At 38.9% G+C, this 20,287-nt stretch overlaps 1 pseudogene; it reads left to right on the forward strand.

Moving 5' to 3' along the window:
* Positions 1-454: 454 nt before the first annotated feature.
* On the forward strand, positions 455-570 carry LOC111741655 (annotated as a pseudogene).
* The last annotated feature ends 19,717 nt before the right edge of the window (positions 571-20,287 follow it).

Consider the following 20,287-nt stretch of genomic DNA (forward strand, 5'->3'; position numbering starts at 1 on the left):
CTTCAAGGATAATTTCCAGCCATGCACCTATCCTGGGTGAGGATCCATGAGTAATAAATTTTTTTCTACAGCAGATTAATATTGAAACTGGGTCTGATGGAAATAACTAATGAAAGATGAGTATGAAATATACAGCCAGTGTCTAGCCCATAGCAAGGGATTACTGACAACACCTTGACTCAAAGATCAGCCTCGACTAGCCAGATGGTCCACTTCTCAGAGGGCCCAAGAAGTTCCTGGACAATCTTTTAATTCATGAGATGCTCTTAAAAAATGGCCAAAAGTACAGTGAACTGGAAATAGCACACATAGATACACATAGGAGAAAGGAAAGAAATAGCTGGGGCACTTTTATAACAATTTGGTAGGATGTGGTTCCATAGTGAAATGCTTAGCACATTTGCTTAACATGCAGAGGTCCTGGGTTCCCGCCCCAGTGGAGCCATGGTCCATGGTCTACAGCCATGGCACCCTGAACAAGCCTGATGTCTGATCTCGGAAGCTAAGCAGGGTCAGGCCTGGTTAGTATTTGGATGGGAGACCCCCTAGGAAAACCAGGTGCTGTAGGCATAAATAATAATAAATAAATAAAAAACAATTTGGTGAGCATCAGATCATTTTTTGGTGATGTGATCTGCTTCCAATTTTCACAGACCCTGTCAAATGTGTGGGTCTGAGTCTGAGAAGAAGGTGGGATAAACAGGAGGACCACAAAGTAAATTACAGAGCAGAATGCAGTAAACTTGTTTCCTTGGTCAAAGGGGATACTAAGACCTCAGGGCAACTTGGATGCCATGGCTAGGAATAATGTTACTTATACTTCTTATTTCTAAAATTAAAAAGAAAAAGGAAAAGATATAGGCACTTGAGGGAAATAAAGGAAAGAGTTCCCCAGAGAACACAAAGACTTTATAGCACTAGGAGATTTGATTTTCTTTGCTTAAATCACGATGACTTGCCTAAATTCTGTCCTAATAAAATAGAGCAAAAACCAAAAGACAGCTATCATCAGTTGCTAGCTCAGAATTGTGTAAGGCCTCAAACTATTAACTCATCAGCCTTTATTTTAGGACCCCTTTGCCTCAATTCCTTTTTAATCACAACCACCATTAAGCATCTTTCATATGACAGGTATTGTACAAAGCACTTAGCATTTATTATATCACTTAATATTTATAATACCCCACAGTATTGCAAATATTATTATGCTCATTTTATAAATGAAGCTTAGAGAGGTAAAGTTAGTGATTCCCAAATGCATAGGAGCTGAATTGTGAAGAAGACAAGAAGGCTCAAAAGAGCTGTGATTCTCTGATAGCAGTTACATCTTCTTCATCAACAAATTCAAATCCTTTACTTTTCATGTTCCCTCTCACTGACATATCTTTTAGCATCTCATTTTATTTCTGAAGAACCCTGCTATTTGTGAATTTTCATAAATAATTCACAAATATCAATGTTGTAAATTTCATAAACAATTTGTAATCTGAAGTTTCAAAATTGTACAGTGATTACAAAAAAAAAAATCTTGCAAAAGAACTTTCTTTTCCTTCCTCTTTGGTAGTCGATCAAGAGTAGAAATAAACTGTCTGTATAGCAAGCCTATTTTTCCAAATGCTGTATGAAATCAAGCAGTTAAAAATACAGTCCATCTTTTTCAAGGATATCAAGTGGTTACAATATGTCAGGTTGTTACTTTGGAAATGATTGCAATATCAAAAGGGAAAGATTAGGATTTCAGGCAGGAAAGAGGCAGTGGTAGTTAGGGGAAGATTTTATCTCTAAAAGACACTATCTCCATGTTAATAGCCTCAGGAGAGAAAAACAGAGAAGGAACCCACTGCCAAAAAAAATCTACTTGATAAGGAAAAGATTCTGATCTGAACTTAAAGGCTTTTCAGAGTTTTAGATGTCAAATCAACACCTCTTCAACCCTGAAAAAGTAGGACCAGAGTATAATTGATTAATTCAACAACTTCAAGAGGCTCACACCCTTCGAAGCACTTTTTTAATAAGGCAAGGAGAAACAGGGAGCCACGAAAAAAAAAAAGCATCATAGTGCATTTCTGTAAGAATATAATGAAGAAAGGGAAGTGAAAATTAAGGCACAGGACATGGCAACAGCCTGTGTCACCAAAATCTGTCAGCATCTTTTCTCCCAATGGGGAAAAAGAAAAGTATCATGGTAAACAAAAGGTGGAAATGCTTGCAAGTCAGAATATACTCTCTTGTACGGTTTAAGAAAGATGTTCGTGTTAGGAAAAGATAATTGTTCCTCATAAAATGAACCGTTTCCAAGAAAACTACTTACCTGGTTTATACTTTTCTTTGTCGATTCTGGCTTATTTGAGGCAAAATATTTTTGCTATTGTTGTTGAAGTTTTTTTTTTGTTGTTTTAATTCCGAGAAATGAAGAAACAAACAGATCTAAGAACTCTAAGGGAAACACTTTAGAGTCCTTTAGAGATGTCAGTAACTTCACATGAATCAAGATGGACTGCAAAGGGGAAATTTATGAGCTCAAAAATGGCCAGCTCTGAAATCCAGTATAATTTATTTTGTTAACGTCTGTTGCAGGGCGACCCACCACAGTTCACACAACTCTTCTATCCTGCAAAGGAGGAATAATTTTCCCATCCCCAACCTTATAATCATATAACAAAACTTAATAAGATAATGGTTCTTAAGGGATTTCAATAACCTGAAACAGAGAAGCAGTAAAACATATCTTATTAACAACATATGCATTTTAGAATAATTATTTTAATGGCTCGATTTTTTTCTCATAATAATGAGGACTACAAATTTGACTAATTTAACTGAGGAGTATGTTTCACGCTTGAGTTACTATACACAAGAATCAAATAAAAGGCTCTCTCCTCGCTTCCTGTCTCCCGTTCTTCCTCCCTTCCTTATTTCCTTCCACGGTTGCTGTTGCTTCGGATGTAAGGTATTTCCTCCACAGGGCAAGTACATTTTTGCCTCCCATTACACTATACTTTCTGACATATCCCTATGGGGATACCTCCGCTGGCTGTAGTTAGTACCTCCACTAGGCTGTTGTGATGCTGCCTCTTTTCTCACCTGGCTCCCATACACTATCTATTCTGATGAGCATATATTCAGAACAGCATCTTTGGAGTATATTTTTATCTAGCTTGACTTTGCAGAAAAGAACAAACAGGAAGCTAGGAGGGCTAACTGTGCCACCGAAAGAGCCAGAACTATAAAGCATTGAAAATAATATTTCTTTGTATGACTTTCAGAAAAGGGTGAAAACTCTCTCAAATATTTTGAAATATTCAGAAGACAAAGTGATTACCAACATAAAGAGGAAGTCAGTATAAACTCGCGGCATCTGATCGTTTCCTTGCAATGGAGTTGACATTATGGAAGTAACCAGAACAAAAAGAAAGGGTTTGTTGGAGTCAAGACGTCCCGTGGTTGGCCAAAGTCTTAGCCAGGGGCTTGGGGGAACTCAAAGATTAGCAGGTATGAACTCCAGTCTCTTCCTTGCTGTGGACTTTTTGTGTTCTCAGACCTTTAATTCAACAAACGCTTATCGAATACTTCTAATGTGCTAGATAAGTGCAAAGCGCTAGGGTTCTAGAGAAGAGTAAAACACATTCCTTTCCTGTGCCAGTTACTGTGTCTGGTTCTATTTAATATCCTTTTCAAAGATAGCTTATTTATTAATTCAATAAATGATTATTAGATGTTTATGTAGATCAAGGGACTATGTTGGACAATCTCAGGGAAGAAAGAAGTTTGAACTTGTTTGAATGCAGAGCATGAACTTGAATGATTAGTGTACTAGACGATAAGGTAAGTTCTTAGTGGGAGATGTAAATAATAAATAATAATAATTACTATAATTATCCTTCAATGGCAGTCCGGAGAATAAATAGATGGTTTCTAGCTAAGAAGACTGATGAATGCCTCATGAAGTAGGTATGTTTTGGTTCTCTATTAAAAGACAGACATAGTCTTAACGGAAAGAGATGGGAGAAGGGCAAAGATACCTAAAGAGAAACGCTTGGCAGAGATATAGATGGGAATATACTATGCAAGATCAAATAACAACATATGGGCTATTTGGATTGGCATATGGGGTTTTTAAAGGGTGCAATAAAAATGTCTGAAAAATAATGACTTTATTTTAGACAAGAAATTTCAATTCAATTGAAAGAAATAAGGCCACAGATCACAGCCGGGTACTTCTCAACTCATGTCTCTTCTCAGATGTCACCACTTTTGGTCTCAGTTATTTTTTATTATTATACTGTGTTTTGTTTTATTTTGTTTTTCATAGCACCTACTAAATTAAGATTTTTAACGATAAATTTACTTTTTTTAACTCTTAATTATCTGCCTCTTCTCCACACTAAAATTCATGAGTAGAGATGATGGCTCTTTTGTTTATCATTCCACAACAAGCACCTAGCATGATGCCTGGTAGCATACTGGGGACACTTTAAAAATATCCCTTGAATATTCCCTTTTAAAAAATCCTCCAAAGTGGCATTTTAGGAACCTTCTCGTGACTATCAGGTAGATTAGGTGTGAAGAAAGAGTCTGAGGCCGGGCAGGCACAGAAGCTCTATCACACACAGTGTCAAATGATGAAAACCAAAATCAGGGAGTGGGGGTGAGAAAAGATCACGTGGATAGATTTGGGAAGGAAAGAATCAATAAAATTAGATTTCCGGAGCCAAGAAAATGAGAGTATACAAGATGTCTCAAGTTTCAGATCAGAGGGGTTGGGAAGGTAGAGACCTCACTGATAAAAAACAGAGAAAGCCAGAAAAAAGGGATGATTTAGGAAATAAACAGGTCAGGCACATTAAGTTTAAGATGTCAAGAGAACACGCAGGTGGATTTGCTCAGCAAGCAGCTGGAACTCCCGGCTGGGGCTATGTAAGCGAGCAAAGCTAAGGATATAGATATGGGATCACCTGATCTGTGATGAGTTTCCATAGTAGTAAATGGCGTTCACCAAGGGTGAGTGTAAGGAGAGTGGGGCCGAGGGCAGTAGAAAGTCAGAACTGTGAGGAATGTCCATCCAAGTTGAGGAACTGGGAGGAAGAGTAAAAAGCAGCAAAAGAGATAGTGCTCGAACACTCAAGAAATTATAATAAAGCCGTGGATCAATCATCTGTGGTTTATAACCTGTAATAAGAATAGCTTCTAATATTTCACTCCCTTGCCCTGCTGCCTGTTCTCTGCTCCCACTCACCTTTTAGCAGATCTGAATCGCAAGTTCTCATGTGTGAACCAGAGCTGATTCAATTTAAGAGGCAATTCTGGATCCTTAGCCCCTCCATAATCACCATTGGCCTTCCCAAGCCATTCCCTGACAAGCATACAATTTAAATAAAACCTCATGTTTGCCATGTAAATAAAACTTCCAGAAAAAGTCCCTGGGTAGCAACTTTCCCACCCAATTGCCACTCCCGCTGGCCTAAGAAGGCGAAATCTATGTAATGCAACTGGAGCACACTGTGGTGCAACCTCAGCTAAGCAGGCCCAAGGGGCTCTGAGAAGGGTGAACAGTCCCTCCCTGATAATGACCTGTGCACTTTCTAGTTGACTGAGGTAACATGGCATTATTGACCATTTTTCCTCAGAGACCCTAAGATCAACTTACCTGAGCATGCACATGTCTTTCAATTGAACTGTTTGTTATGTAGTCTCTCTTGGACCAGGGGTTAGGACACAGGTCATCTGTGGTCCATTCTTAAAACTTCTAAGATGAGTCAGTTCTTCTGCTGGCTCCTCACTTTCTCCATTTAGAGAGAACAATGAACTCTTATGATGGCAGTCACTTTAAAAATGGCTTAAATCTGATCACCCAAGGAAGGTGGGAGAATTTTCTTGTGGGGACTGATGGTGGTGGCAGATGGAATTCATCAGATTCTGGTCTTCCCTGGAAGCAGGCATAGAAACCATGAAGATGCCTCAAGGTTACTTCTAGTATGATGGTTTTTCATGAAGAGTGATAAATACTTAGAAAACCCTTTTAGTGATGAGTAAGTTAATAAATCAAATTGGCCGTATTAATCAATGTATAAAGCCATAGCATTGACCTCGTATTTGAAACAAAGGGTGCTTAAGCTGCAAATCTTTCAGAGTATTTTGAAGCTCTGTTCCAAAAAACTACAACAATAGGTCACAGTCTTGTCAGGCTACAGTCAATTATTTCATAGATTTAGCTGGTATGAATCCCCGGATAATACAATGTCAGCCTGTAATCAGGGAGTTTCAATAGCTAATCAGAGGTTATAATTTAAGAAAATCAGGGTAAGGCCTGCTTTTGACAAGGAATGATACTTTGCTTTTAAATTTTATTGAGGCGATAAAAATAATTTAGAGAAGTTTTTAGCACCTCTTTCAAAAGGAGCTCAAAGCACTTAGCAAATATCAACTTATTATTCCTAGGGACACTTCCAGTGGAAGTAGAGGAGAAAGCAATTATTAGGTTGTAGAGTTTATAGATTCAGCAGAGGAAATGCTATATGCAGAGTTCCCTTTCTTTTTGAAAATAGCACATTTTATTCAAGTTCATGCAAGCACTTTGGAAATGATTATTAAACTACAAAACCCACACCGGGAATACTAGGAACAAAGGTATCAGACTTCGGGTCAAGGCATTCCAGCTGCAGTTCTGATTGGCAGTGGTGCCATGCATAGTCACTTTATCTTTCTGTAAAGTGTGTGTGGAGCGGGGCGGAGGGCTTGTTCTAGAACAGATTTCTCAACTTGGCATTCACATTTCGAGCTGGATAATCCTTTCTTGTGGGGGCTAGCCTGTGCATTAGAGGATATTCAGGGGCATCTCTGGCCTCCATCCGAGGGATGTTATTAGCAAGCCCCCATCCAGTGGTAACAACCAAAAATATCTTCAGACATTGCTAAACGTCCCTTCAGGGCAAGGATGGAAGAAATGGTCCTGGTAAAGAATCACTGCTTTAAAACACTTCAAATCCCTACCTGTTCTACCATCTTATCTTTTCGTCTCAGATGGTCACAGTATACAATAAGAGTGTGTGATCAGAGGAGCAAACATATGACCTCTAATAAAACTCACTAGAACACCAGAAGGCTGCACTTGGCCAGAGCCAACACCTAGCTACATGGCACTTTTCGTGGAAGTTGATTTAGACCCTTTTGCTCTCCTCATGGTACTCTCTTGCTCAATACCCTGATGTTACAAATGTCTGGCTCTCTCTATCTTCTTGGCTTTATTGGTACAGCCTAAGCAAGTGAAACCTAATGATTAATTTGGTTTTTAGAGGTTTGGACCGCTGGTTGGGATGTGGCTTCCATTCATTCCCCCATTCCTCATTTTGAATCTCTCTGGGCAGTTATCTTCCAATTTTTCTCCAGAAATCTCCTCTCTCAACTAATAGGTCAGAAAAATATAGCATTCACATTAAACAAATGTAAATTTTCAACCATATGTTCCTTTTTTTGTTGGTAGTTTGAGGTAAGGAAAAGGAAAGGGGAAATGTTCGAAGCAATGGGAATTTCAAAAAAATAGAAATAACACGAGGCTTTCAAAGGTATTATTTAGCACTTATTCAATAAATCATTCCTTTGTTTATTTAGTAGGGAATTAAGCATTGTGCTACACACTAGTTTAAAAACAAAATGCTATCCAAAGGAATTAAAATCAAGGACTCAAAAAAATATATGTACACCAATGTTTAGAGCAGCATTATTCACAATAGACAAAAGGTGGAAACACATCAAAGGTCCATAGATGAATGAATGAACAAATAGTGGTATAGCCATACAATGAAACATTACTCAGCCTTAAAAAAATGCTGATGCATGCTACAAAATGGATGAACCTTGAAAACCTTATGTTAAGTGAAATAAGCCAAACATAGAAGAACAAATATTGTGTGATTCCATATGAGATACCTAGAATAGGCAAATTCATAGGGTCGGAAAGTAGATAGAGGTTACCAGTGGTTGGAGGAAGGGAAAAATGAGGAATTTCAGTTCGAGGTGATGAAAAAGTTCTGGAGATGCATGGTGGTGATGGTTGCATGACACTGTGAATGTAGTTAGTGCCACTGAACTGTGCATATCAAAATGGTAAACATTACATATATTCTACAATAAAAAATAGAAAAAATATGAAAACAAAGGTATGTAAGTCAGTTTTAGCTCTGAAAATGCGCAATAGCTGTGGAATACATAACCATAAAGGTCTGAGAGAAGCAGAATAAACTGTTTTAGGAGAAACAAAGGTGGGGGCTACTCTTTTCCGGAATAATTTAGGGATGAGAAGAAATAAAAATCAGGAGACTGCAAGATTCTTTTTTTTTACAATTAAATAATATATTGGGTGCAATCATTTCCTAAAGGGCAGGTAGAAATATGGGTGACCAAAGATGATGCTGGGGAGTTAAGCAGAGAAGCTGAGAGTCCATTTTCAGTAGCTAAACTGAAATCCTGAGCTAAGTGTGAAAAACTCAGGAAGCGTGGGCAAGGTAGCAGGAAAGTGGACCATGAGAGCAAATGCACGTAAGCCTCACAAAGGCAGGGCAACGTCTGCCACGATCACGGCCGATGCAGCACAGGCACTTAGCAAAAATGCATTGAATGAACTCATTCTGCCAAATTCATTCTTCTCACCTAGGCCTTCTATTAACTGGTTGTCTACAGACACTGTCACCAGAGACAGAGTGGTCCATTTGGTTGTGTTCCTAGAGGAGGAACTGCTTCATCTTAAAGATAAATCAAAATTTACTGAGAAAAGAGGGTAAAGGGCATTTTGGGCAAAAGGGATGGCATGAGAAAAATCACGATAGGAAGTACATAGGGAAGGGCAAGAAGCCACTGCAGCTGGCCTGTGTATGTGTACGTGCGTGAGTGTGGGTGCGTGCGTGTGTGCCCTGTGCGTCTTGAGGTTGGAGATGGTGACGAAACTTGAAAGCTCAATTAGGGTCAGATTATTTGTTACCTTTTATCTCCCACCTTTTGTAACTATACAACCACTTCGTTGGTTGAGAATACAATGCAGTACCTATAAGCAGATGTACTCTTATATCAAGCAATAGTTATGCACTTGTTATTCAATATATCTTGAATGTTTGTAACTTTTTAAAAACAAATTTACTAGACTATAAGGAAACTCATATTCTAGTCTGTGCTGGATGATAGAATGCCAGCTCAACATGAAAACAGAATAAACCATGCTGTATTCCTCGGCTCTAAAATGAGAATATTAATGCTATTTCCTGGGTTTCTTGTGTGGATTACCTGAAATAAATGCTAAACACTTTTCACGGTGCCTGGTGTGCAGCTAATGTGCCATACAAGGTAGTGATTAGTAATGCTCTTATAAAACAAAATTACAGTGCAGCCTCTTTATCTGTCACAATCAAAACTAGTAATCAATAAAGTCCATTAAAGCAAAAAAATCATTAAAATGATACATACAGGTATCAAATATTTCATTTTAACTGAAACAGCTAAATGTTGATTTATCTGTAAAACTTTTGATATAGGAATACTTTTGCGAGTTAGTCCTCTGGTAAGGATTCTGCATTAACTGTATTGCGTAAGCCACACCTTCAGTATTTCCAGTTCACTTTCTTTAAGAATTTCAAAATCACTGACAAAGCATTCTGAGTTCAGAATCTATCTAGATTTTGATGACACTGAGTGACTTGCCCCCACACTTAATTGGACCTACTTTTTTCCCCCCAGGACAGTTTGTCTTTATTGAAATTTTCAGAAGTTCTTAAATTATTTTTCAGAATAACATGAAGGGCTTACCTTTTTTTTTCTCAGTATATTTTATTGGTGTTTAAAATATTTAACTAAATTATAATGAGTTGACACCTCTTGCAAACAGGATGCCCTGTTTGAGAAGTAACAGCCGACTCAATGGGAAAAGCAGCAAGGAGTAGGCCTATACGAGCCTCTGGCATCCATGGTGGAGAGGCCAATGGCATTTTGCCTCTGGGTCTGGGTTTCAGACTGTGGTTCCCTCACCAGAATGGGCATCACTGGGGAGCTCGTTAAAATGCAGCACCTGGGGCCTCATCCCAGCCCTGCCAAATTATATCTGCATTTTAGCAGAAAACCCAGGTGAGTTTCATGTACATTACAGTTTTTTAAAAGTTTCTCAAACATTTACCAGCAAGACTTCAGACTGGTTCTCAACTCTGACTGTAGCTTAGAGTCCCCTGGGGAGCTCTTAAAATCCCTGGAGGTGGCGCTCCAGACAGATTACTTCAAAATGTGTAGGAGTGAAAACTCTGGAGGCTTTAAAAAAACAAAAACAAAAAACCTTACCAGGTGATCCCATTGTGCAGCTAAACTTAATTTATAGTATTCTCAAAGTTGAGGTGCATCAGAACCACCTGGAGGACTTGTTAAACACAGATTGCTGGGCCCGAACTTCAGAGTTTGAGTCTGTGGGCTAGTGTGGAGCGAGGCTGATACTCACATGCTGGTTCTGAGAACTCACTTTGAGAACTGCTGCTCTAGAGGTCAAGACTTCACTTTAATCTGATGAGTTTGGATTGACATTAGCAACTTGGTTCAATAGGGTTATTTAAAACAGGGTCAGCTGTTTTCGGCTTTTGAAGTTAGGATCTGCTCTAGTCAGACTTATTTAGATGCATTTAGTTTTTAAAAGGGGGATACGATGAAAGAGATAAAAAAAAAAAAAAGCAATGACCATGGCTAACACAAATAAATATGTTGAAGAAGTTTCTGTGTGAGGAAAAATATAACTTTGACTAATTGGTCTCATTTTCTGAGCCAGTCCTGCTAACACTATTGAAGCTTAATTGTTATCACAAATTTCTGAAAAATTAAACTTTCCCCAGTTTAAGAACAGTTCCCTACATTTTCCCCCTCTCATCTAGTAACCATCTGTTTGTTTGTTCTCTGTATCAATGAGTGTTTCTGTTTTTGTTTGTCTTGTTCTTCAGATGCCACATGTATGTGAGATCATATGGCATTCGTCTCTCACTGTCTGACTTATTTCACTTAGCAAAAAACCTTCTAGGTCCATCCACACTGTCACAAATGGTAAGATTTCATTTTTTATAGCTGAGTAATATTCCATTGTATATAGGTACCACAACTTCTTTATCCAAGCATCTACTGATGGGCACTTAGGTTGCCTTACCTTGGCTATTGTCAATAGTGTTGCAGTGAACACAGGAGTGCATATATCTTTTTGAATACAGTCCCCTACATTTTTATGTGGCAGGCATTTTTCTGAATCAGACTCATTTTTTCCTGCTATAGATAGTGTGGACTCTGGAGTTGGCAAAAAGTGAATGGAGTGCTAAGTTGTTTTCTTCAAAGGACTTGTAACAAATTGCTTAAAGAATGTGCCGGATCTCAGGTTGCATTTTTTATCAACCAAATAATTTTTCAGGCATGCTTCTTACTTTATAATTCTGCCAATTCAGCCTATGACAAACCTTGTGAATATTTCTTTGGATCATGACTCTGAGAGATTTGCAGTACCATGAATTATCTGGGAAATAAATGTTCTCTAATCTTCAGCAGAGTTTCAAATAAATGTAGCAACACAGTTTAAGGACAACTAATGTATAAAGGATTGCTGTTTAGCGTGAACTAATCCAATTTTACAGATAGAAAAACTAAGTCATTGCAAAGTTTATCCTGTATTTCACACAGATATGTAACATGATCACTCTGGAATTTTGCTTACCAGGTCAACACATTTGGAAATAAAATCAGCTCAGCTACATTTGCTATACAGCAATAAGGTACAACCCTAACAAAATGAGAGAAATCAGGCAGGGGACGAGTCCTCTCCTGACTGATGATTGGAAAGCTGATTGTTGGCAGCTGTATGGAATACACCTGAATCCACAATGGTGGCTCTACACACGAGTCATACGCTGTATCTAAATGCCACGAGCATGAGTAAAGGAATCCGAAGGATAGAAATGCTTGCTTAGTGCTTGTTCACAGCAGCTCCTCTGAGGGACGCAGATACCCCCAGAGAAGAGCGGGCCCTCTCTGTAGCTATTTCTATGCCTCACTGTGCCAGGCAAGGCAGGTGAGAAGCTGGGAGGTCAGGATGGAGATTAAAAGATTTTCTTGGTCAGAACACAAAAATAACCAGCAGCTGACAGGCTTGGCAGAACCAGAGTCTGAAAGTATGGAGTGTCTGTGCAGAGCACAGGAGTGTTAGGGAAATAATCGTGGGAGAGCACAGTCTGCCACGCTGTCACACTTCCTTGGAGCAGTAGATGATAGAAGTCCTTGACGTGTGGAGCAGAATGTTCTCTGGAGGATGAGTGGCAATCCTGAGGACCAGGACATCCTAACTTCAGTGTCTTTTCATCCTAGAAAAAGCCCTTCAGAAATCCATATTCTGTCTGTGGTGACTTTTCCGAAACTGTGGGGGGGGCGGCGGGGCGGGGCGGGGAGTGGGGAGGGAGTCGGGTGGGGAGAAAGAGAAAATAGATTTGAAGAGAAAGCAGATTTGAAATACCCACTGGGAAAACCACAGCAAAGTAATTATGTCATTGTTTTGGGTTTCTAAATTAATTGTTGGGACCTTATAATCCCCTACTTCTTCCCATCAAGGACCCAATTATCTCCTCTGTTCTCTGGGATCTAAGTTGATCTGTCCTGTGATTACATTCTGTATCAGCAGAAGGTAGCAACAAACTTTCCTGGCAGTGAGGATACTTGTTCTTAGAATAAAAATATCTCTGCAGTAGATGTTCAAGCTTGCTTTCCAGACTTTCAGCACACCTCGGATTGTCGAAATGAATGTCTGGTCTTCCAATGACATCTGCATGAATGCCGCCTGGCTTGAGTGCCCAGCTTCTGAGATGCCTGCTCAGCTACTCAGCTTACTGCCTCCCTGAAGTTACAGGTCCCTCCCTGCCTGCCCTGTCCATCCCCTGCTGAATGGACCAGTACTGTGGTTTTGAACTATCCTCTTATCAAGTCACCAAATACTCTTTTTATTCCTTCCTGGCTCTTGGCTTTATAACCTGGTTCCATGGGAGCAAAGGAGCAGTGCTGAGTGTTATCTGGACTCTGCAGACTACTTAGCAAGGTTCAAACCCAGCTCTGCCACTTCCCTGTTGGGTAACCCTGGGCAGGTTAGATGACCTCTCTATATCCGATTTCTAAAGTGGTGCTAATGTTATAACCTACCATACAGTGTTCTGATAAAGGTAAGATGGTTAGTGTCAGTAGAGGGTTTACAGTGACAGCACACAGCAAACACCATGTAAATGATAAACCTATTCAAGTCCATTCCCTCATGTTGGTCCCCTACCCTGCTGCTTATAGACTGAATGTTTCTGTTCCACAAAACTCTTATGTTGAAACCCATTCCCTGATGTGATAGTATTTGGAGGTTGGGCCTTTGGGAGGTGATTAGGTCAGAGGGTGGCACCCTCATGAATGAGATTCATGCCCTTATAAAAGAGACCCCAGAGAACTCCCTTGCCCCTTCTGCCACGTGAGGACACAGAGAGAAAATGGCTAAGAACCAGGAAGACACTGAATTTGCTGGAGCCTTGATTTTAGGCTTCCCGGCCTCCAGAACTGTGAGAAATAAATTCCTGTTGTTTATAAGCCACTCAGTCTATAGTATGTTTGTTGTAGCAGCCCAAACAGAACAAGATACCTGCTTTTCTCTTATCCTAGAATTTCATTCTCATTTTTCATTCTTCCCATTTCATAATCTTCTACCAACATAGCAATTATAACTCAAGCCCCTTTCTGCAATTTTCAGTTCAGAGAAATCTTCAATATACTTATTCAAGCACTTTTCCCCTGGAATTCTAAGACCTTGTTAGGAGAACATTCTTTCATAGCACACTGAGTATATTATACCAAGGTCTTAAAAGTACTGCTTTGGAAAGTCGTTCAGAAACAAAACCCAGATAAGCCATTCGAGCCAGCTATTGATGATACCAGAAGACTCCTTTTGTCCTCTGGTAGCTAACATAATTTCCAACCCCAAAGCTGTGAGCTCTGAAACTATTTTTTTAAACCAGTGCCATTTAACTTTATAAAAAAAAAATAAGCTTGAACTGATTAGAAATTTTCAAAGAGGAAGCAAACTCTTAACTCATTCAGTGGATGGAGCCAGGTCAGTTGAATGACCTCTCCATATCCCATAAATAATATAATCTGTACCTATATAAAAAGGGCAAAGTATTGAATGGCTCAGTGATTTTGAGTTACAGAGACCTTCATCTCAAGGTCACTAGTCTGAAGTCAGCGCACTTTAAGGGGAAACCTGTAAATCCAGTCATCCTCGTGAGCCAAAAATGTATTTTTGATAATTAGTATTTATGTGAGTCTAAAGGATAATGAAAATATATCAATTCATTTACTCTTAGACATGAAGCTAATACAAATTACCCTGAGTATCCATGTTCATCAATTCCACAAACACAGCTTCTGTGAGAAGGAGGGAAAAAAGAAAGCAAGAGAGAAGGGAAGGCAAAACTATGAAAATAATAAAAAAGATCGGGGGAGGGAAAGAGGAAGTGAGGGAGGAAGAGAGGAATGAGTAGATGGAGCACAGAGGATTTTTAGGACAGTGAAACTACTCTGTATAATACTATAAAGGTAGATGCATGTCATTATATGTTTTTTCGAGTGCATAGAATGTATATCAAAAGTGAACCCTACTAAAACTATGGGCTTTGGGTGATAACGATGTGTCAGTGCAGGTTCTTTAGTTGTGACGAATGCCCCGGGCTGATGGAGGATGTTGATAATGAGAGAGGCTATCCATGTAGGGGCAGGGAGTCTATAGATGATCTCTGCACTTTCCTCTCAATTTTTTTACGAACCTAAAACTTCTCTAAAAATAAAGGCTATTCATTTAAAAAAAAAAAATCTTAGGAAGAAAGGAAAAAATACCATAACAAAACCCAAAAGCATTGTCTAAAAAAGGCAAAGAAGGGCAGTTGATACTCAGTATCACTCAGAACAAGTACAGATGACTCTCTTCTATAAAGTTGAATGGGACAACGGTGGTGGAGCAAGATAAAGGAGACCTCAGGAGTTATGACTTAGAGGGAGTCAAGGGACCGGGACTCTGATCTTGTAGACCACCCACCCCTGCCTCCTGCGCCCTGGCTCTGCGACACAGGCCATGTCACTTGTCTCTAAGTTTGTACAGTGACAGCACTGCTCTGCGGTAACTTAAATGAAGAATAGGAGAAATGTTGCCAGTATTACAAGATGCATATTGATAAGCAAAATGGAAAGAAGCCATTAATAATTAAATTGGCCTTGCCATATGAGGAGTGCCAATCAATTATGTAGTAGTATGTATTTGGCACCTATTATATATGAAACACTTTCAACATTATTTGAACTTTGGTTCAAAGATGTGAGATCTGCCCTCACATGTAATCGGGATCCCTTCCAAAATTCTGACAAGCGTTGTCTCTATCATTAGCTTGATACTTACAGTATATTAGTCCAAGTCTATTTATGCATTGTTACCTTTTATGTATAGTTACCTTGTCTTTCTCACTAAATTGTAGGCTGTATATAGATTTAGCTAAGCAGAATAAGCAGACCTTCATTTCTGCCAATGAACTGTCACTTCTCTTTGCCTAACAAAATCATCGAAACAAAGTTTTCATATTTATTTTATATTTCATGACTCACAAATATATTCTAATGGTTTTTGTTTTATTTTGTCTACTTAGACAACATCACAGGTAACCTTGACTTTTGTATTATGAATATCACCCTTCAAAACTGATTTAGAATAGTCCTCCTTGGTCCTTGGTCAGGGACATAATATTCTTTTATACTTTCTAATGGATAGATTTCTACAGTATTTATCATGCAAACAAAGAGATAGATCAGCCATACGATTAAACATGTTAAGATGATGACTTGATATATAGCAGCAGACAAGCAGATGGCCTTTTCCGATGGTTGCTTGAAAGACATCCATCAATTCTCTCTGCTATCAGAGAAGGAAGAATTAAGTTGGAGAGAGTCACAGATAGTGGCAGTTGGTAAAGATAGGAATGAAATCAAACAAAACCCGATAAATGGAAACTCGGGTGGACTGGTTAAAATCTGGTCAGCTGGCTAGATATGTATGTCCAAATGCAAAGGTTAATAGTTAAACACATTCATTTCATTACTATCATAAGAAATCATGCCTTGACAGCAAAATCTCAGAGGGCCAACACCGAAAAATTCAAATGGCAGCTGTTATTGCCTAAATGACTAAATGCCCTTAATAAAAATATCAGATAATCCAAACCCAATTAATTCAGAGCTCATTTTTCTGGTCCCTTGCATTTCAAATTAACAAAGTTTTTACTCTACCTGACTGGTAAATGTTTCCTATCACATTCTATTTGCATCTAATTATTTCTCAAGGCAGCAGATTTGAGTGGTCTATGGAGCATGGGTTATTACAGGCTTTCTCTACAGGTGAAGATATCAACATTGTCATACCTCACCTGCATTAGTAGTCCTTAGCATCAATGTCACATGGTTATCACATTTCACTACAAAGGACAGATAATTGCCTTCTAATAAGAGATAATAAGCTTATGCCGTGTGGCTATACCAGTACATGGGTGTGGAATACCAAGTAACCTCATTTGTATTGACTATTTGCTAGGCCCTGAAGGCTAAGCTATATTGTGTGGAAGGCTTGCAGTGATCCCTGTCCTCAAGAGCTCAGGACGTGTGTGGGTATGTATATACTTAAGTTGTGGAAAACAACAACAACAAAAACACACATATACGCACTACTAGAAAGTGCATAGTGAAAATTCTATTGCACAGTTATTGAAGGCAAGCATTTTCTTATTTATTATCTGCCCTGAGATCTATAAAAATTCCCAAAATACAAGAGCCAAACATTAACATTTGTTAAGGAAATAAAATCATGAATGAAATTTTAAAATGCTAATTAAAGGATAAACATCAAAAAGGCTATGAGGATTTTCAGAACAGATATACTGGCACAGGTGGGAACATTCACGAAGGAGGCAAAAACCTGAACTGGTTCTTGAGACATAATTAGAGTCTAAGGAATTTAGCCGTAATCCACATAATTCAGCATTAGGTTCCCACTATGTTTTAGACACTGTGTTAAACACTTTTGAAAATGAAAATCTGAATTATGCCAGACTCTTGTCCCCTTTGACCTTGTAATTTAGTACAGGGCATACAACATAAATAATAAAACATGTTAGAAAGTGCTGTAATAGAGATAACATACAGTATAGCGGAAAGTCAGAAGGAGGCTTCACAGAGTCTGTGTTGGAGGAATTCAATCATTTGAGTTTTAACAGATTAATGGTAACCAAAAATGCAATGACAAGGAAAACGGATGGGAAGAAAATGTCATTTTGGGTGAAAAGAACTGTTCTTGATAATAGCAAGAAATTTCAAATTTTAAAGTATTAACAGTTGAGTAATGTGTCTAGTAGGTTGAATTTTAAATGTGTTTAGTAGTAGAAGTTTCGTTACTTATTCATCCAATGGATATTTATTGAACACTTATTCTATGCCAGCTACTGTTTTAGGCATCAGGATTATAGTAACAAATAAGACCAGATTAAGCTCCTGAGGTAATACAGATAATAAAAAAGCAAGACAATTTCAAATAATCAGAAGTCCTTAAAGAAGATGAGACAGAGTGAATTTTCCAGCACCTTCTTCCCTATACCTTTGCCCTGAAGCCATGTTAAAAACCCATAGACTACAGTCTCAAGTTTGTAAAAGGGGGTCACAAGATGTGGAGTTTAAATAGAAGGATGTGGCCTGAATGTAAAGGTTCTTAAACATCAAATTAATGATTTTGATTAGCTCATGGGGAGCCACTTATGAGCAAGAAGGTGAAAATGTCTAAAGCTTTATTACAATGCTACTCAGTCCCTGTGGTCCAGGAATTGGTTCTGGCCCATGAACCATCTTATGGGTCGACAATGTGACACTGCCCTGACATCCAGACATTCAAGCTATGGACTCATCTCATTGAACAGATTATAGACCGATTTGACTCGTCAAATTTAAGTGTTAAGTGGCATGTTGTGTGAGCTTCGTACAAGTCGCACACAGTGAAGCCACAAATAGGCTCCTGATGTACTAGAAATCAAGCAAACACATAAAAAATGATCCTTTACTACAGAAAGTTTGAGGAGTATTGCTTTACAATAATGGCTACTATTATTTATTGTTTATATGTCAAGAACTATTGTAAGTGCTCACGTGGATTATCTCATTCCATCATCAAGGAAAATTTATAAGACAGGTGCTACCATTATCCCCATTGTGCAAGCTAGGACACTTAGATTACCCAGAGCCATGTGGCTAGGAAGGGTCAGAGCCTGGATTAGAATCAAGTGCCTTTGACTACACTCTTCACCATTACACTCCACTGTCCCTAAGTCTCTGTCTCACTGAGTTCTTTGAGGTGAAGGTCAATGAGTTTTTCATCTTTGTTCACTTGGCACCAAACATACAACACAGGGTAATAAATGTGGGTTATATGAATCAGAAAGAGCAATGGGGAAGAAATATGTAGGATGGAACGTATGTGTAGGAGGGAAATGCTGGAGGAGAAGAAAACGTACTTTAAAATCGGTGGTGCCTGTCAAGAAACTGAGGATAAGAACCAAGAGGTGCTGAAGGAAACGGAGAGGAAAAAGACATGAAAAATAGTGCCCAGGAAGAACCCACAGGACTTGGTGACATATTAGATATGAAAGTCAGGGAAAGAGAAATCAATGACACCAATGTTAGGAGCTGAGTGACAGGGAAGAGTGAACCAGGAGGAGGGCAGGTGCTAAGAGAGGTCTGTGGGACACAAGGGAAGATATCCAGGTGGGAGATATCCAGCTGGAAGTATAAAATGCCCAACAAACAATGTTTAATATCATGTGCACTGATTTAAATTGGGTAAGGACCTTGTGTAATGGCACCTGAATTTTCTTAGGGGCTTGGCAACATGGAAATGAAGGGGAGAATTGTAGTCCTGAAGCTACACTTCATTAAATTGAGAAAATGTCATCAATCGGCCATATCACAGAAAGGCGCCTGGGGTAGACCAGATAGATATTACCAGAGAGAACTAAACCTTTCCGATTTGTTGCTTGTCCCCACCACCACAGTACCTGGGGTAAGCTGCTCTATACTGTAACTGATACACTCCAGCAGTCACAAGCTTTTGTTTTTAAATGGAGAAATCTCTTTCCTATCCAAAGCTCACAATTTTTCTGAGAGTGCTGGATATTCTTGGCTCTTTTTAAGTAAGAATGAGTTTGTGTCAGGGTAAGGACCTCGAGTGGGTGATTTCCCAGTTCATAGTGTTTATATTGAAGACATAGTATCATCTACAAAATGAAACAGTCATTTAATTATGTCTTGGCCTATAAAAGGACTACATGGGACTTACCCAGCTTTCTATTCTATTGTACCTATAATTAAGATGACTTCTGTATTTTCTAAAATTAATCTATTATCCCACTTCATAGTATTTAACCTTCTGATCTTTTTATTCATTTAAAGTCTCCTTAAATTTAGCAGAATCTCATTTTCTTTCATAGGACAGTTGACATGGCTCTTTCTCACTTTGCTGTATCATAAATCTTGGCAAGGACATTCAATAAAAAGGAACAGTCCATGAAAGGGACTCTGGCTCAGGGACCCCAGGGAAAATGAAACAAGCTGACAGAAGCCTGGCCCCTATCTCCAGGGAAATTTAACTCAACATTCTAAGGCTTAAGGAGGTTAAGAAAGATACTGCCTAAACTAATAGAATCCTTTATTTGTAGTGTGAGTTTTCTTTATGAGAATAAGATAAGGTTTGAAATCTGGAAAGGTCAGATTTGGAAAAACTACAGTGGCCACTATATCCAGACTATCACAAAAATTTTTATATTCATTAGCTGGTGTGCTAGGGCTTGGGCAAGATAGCACTGGAGAGGCAATTCCTACAGGCAGCTTCTGCCAGGTGCAATATTAAATTACTGTCTCTACTTCCTATTCCATTGGGAATCAGGAAACCCAAAATTCTGGCTCCTCTGCAAACTTCTTTTTGTGAGCTTAAGGGGTTTATTTTATCCTTGGTCTCTGTTAAGCAAAGAGATTTGTACTCGATTAAACTCTGAGGTCCCCTTTCACTTATAATGTTCCATAATCAGTCAATCTCAGCCCCCTCCACCTAGATCACAGTATTTGAGGTGAAGATGCTGGGGGAAAGGGGATAGGGAGCATGGATGGGAGAAGTGAAATAGAGAAGGGATAGGGA

This window comes from Pteropus vampyrus, unplaced genomic scaffold (genome assembly GCF_000151845.1).
Source record: "Pteropus vampyrus isolate Shadow unplaced genomic scaffold, Pvam_2.0 Scaffold3, whole genome shotgun sequence".
Taxonomy (NCBI): Eukaryota; Metazoa; Chordata; class Mammalia; order Chiroptera; family Pteropodidae; genus Pteropus; species Pteropus vampyrus.